Genomic DNA, 2,795 nt, shown 5'->3' on the forward strand with positions numbered 1-2,795 from the left:
TATTGTGGGAAGGGACTGTGTCTAATCTGATTTTCTTGAATCTTCTCCATTATTTGGCATATAGTAATACAACAACATTCATAATAATAATAAAAATAATAATATTTAAGTACTTTATGTAGCAAACACTGTACTGAGCATTGGTGAAGATGTAAAATACTCAGGTTGGACAGTTCCTGTCCCTCATCAGACTCACAGTCTAAGTAGGAGAGAGAAAAGATATTAAAGATATTAAATATCTTTTTTTAGAAAAAGTCTTCCCTATCCATCATAAAGCTCTACTATTGGGTAAAAGAAGATATAATACTGAATCCCAGCCATGCTGACTCCAGGAAATAAACAAAACAAATGGAATGTCTTATTATAATATATTCATCAATAATTTGCCAAAAATAGAGACAAAAAAACATTTTTTAAATGAATTTCTTTGTTTCTGATCATGGCTTCCATATATGACTACCCTTTTCATGGTTTTTTAATAGTAAAATGGTGAAAAATAACCAACAGGTTTTGTTCATATTTTGTTCATATTTCCAAAGGTTTCTCAAAGGTTGGACCAAGGAAGTTTAAAACTCTCATTCTGAAAATTCCAGAAACTCTTATGTCTGTAGGTTGGTTGAAGGACCAAGTTTTCTTGGAAGAATATAAGTACACTGATCATCAGTTTATGTATTCATTTTTGAAAATAATAAAATTTATCGAATGGGAATTAATGGGAATTAGTTGTATGCTGCAATAATTTTAATAATTACATGCCTGAAGGCTCAACTTCAATGTTATGTATCATTCCTTTGGTCTCAAAATATTTTACAAAGGGTAACAATGAGTTATAATGGTGGAAAAACTGCATATAATTACAAAGCAGCTCTTAAGTCTAATTCTTAAACTGTAGTAATTGATCCTACAGTGAGATTTATTCCATAATCATGGAAGGCGGTGGCATTTACAACTAGAATAAATTAAAGTAAATGAAGAGGAAAATTGTATTCTGTGTAACATTTAGTTCATTATAGGCTTAAACAACTATGCCAATCCATGTTCATCAATAGAAGTTATGATGCTTGCTGACATAATTGAATAAAAATGTTATCACCAAGAAACAGCTCATGTTACACAAGCAAGGAAATTGTTACATTATAACTGATTTCCTTTCTTTAGGGGCTCCCTGGAATTGTGCATGGATGTGGCCCATTGTTGGGTAGGGACCGTCTCTATATGTTGTCGTCTTGTACTTGCCAAGTGCTTAGTACAGTGCTCTGCACAGAGTAAGCACTCAATAAATATGATTGAGTGAATGAATGAATGAATGTGGATTGTGGTGTCAGTATGGAAGATGTTATGTTATGGCTTCCTGTAAAATGTGCAAGACAATGTTAAATTGTTTTGGGCAATTTCTGATGATTATCATAAGAACAGAAGTGATTTAATCCTGGTTCAGACCCATGGTTCATGCAACCCAATATTCTGATTCTGACAGTTGGTGATGGGATGCTTGGAGGAACAGAGTATGGTTACCCTATTGACAATCCAACCTCTCGGCTAAGGATGGGTCATCTAGTATGCCTAAATTTTCCCATCAGGGAATCGAATGGGAATTGATGGGAATTAGTTGTATGCTGCAATAATTTTAATAATTACATGCCTGAAGGCTCAACTTCAATGTTATGTGTCATTCCTTTGGTCTCAAAATATTTTACAAAGGGTAACAATGAGTTATAATGGTGGAAAAATTGCATATAATTACAAAGCAGCTTTTAAGTCTAATTCTTAAACTACCTACCATGAACCTTATATCAGCTGCTCCCTCAAGTAATATTTTTACTATATTACTAATACTTATAATAAATAATAATAATGGCATTTGGTAAACACTTACTATGTGCCAGGTGCTGTACTAAGTGCTGGGGTGAATACAAACAAATCGGGATGGACATAGTCCCTGTCCCACATGGGCCTCACAATCTTAATCCCCATGTTTTTACAGATGAGATAACTGAGGCACAGAGCAAGTGCCTCATCCAGGGTCACAAAGCAGACAAGTAGCAGAGCTGGGATTAGATCCCAGGTCCTTCTGACTCCTAGGCCTGTGCTCTAACACTAGGCCATGCTGCTTCTCTGTTGCTTTACTTCATCCATCCAAAACATTCAGGGTGAATAAGTCCATCAAGGGGCAGCATGACCTAGTAGAAAGGGCATGGACGTGGGATTCAGAGGATGTAGGTTCTAAGCTTGGCTCTGTGAGCTGCCAGCTGTGTGAACTTGGACAAGTAAACCATTTAGTTTCACTGTGCCTTGCTCATCATCTACAAAATGGGGATTCAATGCCTGTTTGCCCTTCAACTTAGACTGTGAGCCCCACGTGTGACAGAGACTGTGTCTCACCTGATTAGCTTGTATTCATTCATTCATTTAATCGTATTTATTGAGCACTTACTGTGTGCAGAGCACTGTACTAAGTGCTTGGGAGGTACAAGTTGGCAACATATAGAGATGGTCCCTACCCAACAGTGGGCTCACAGTCTAGAAGGGGGAGACAGAGAACAAAACAAAACATATTAACAAAATAAAATACAGAGAATAAATATGTACAAATAAAATAAATAAATGGAGTAATAAATACATACAAACATATATACATATATATAGGTGCTGTGGGGAGGGGAAGGAGGTAAGGTAGGGGGGATGGGGAGAGGGAGGAGGAGGAGAGGAAGGAGGGGGCTCAGCCTGGGAAGGCCTCCTACTACTCCAGCACTTAAAACAGTACTTGGGAAGCAGCGTGGCTCAGTGGAAAGAGC

Source organism: Tachyglossus aculeatus, chromosome 10, assembly GCF_015852505.1.
Source record: "Tachyglossus aculeatus isolate mTacAcu1 chromosome 10, mTacAcu1.pri, whole genome shotgun sequence".
In the NCBI taxonomy this organism is placed as follows: domain Eukaryota; kingdom Metazoa; phylum Chordata; class Mammalia; order Monotremata; family Tachyglossidae; genus Tachyglossus; species Tachyglossus aculeatus.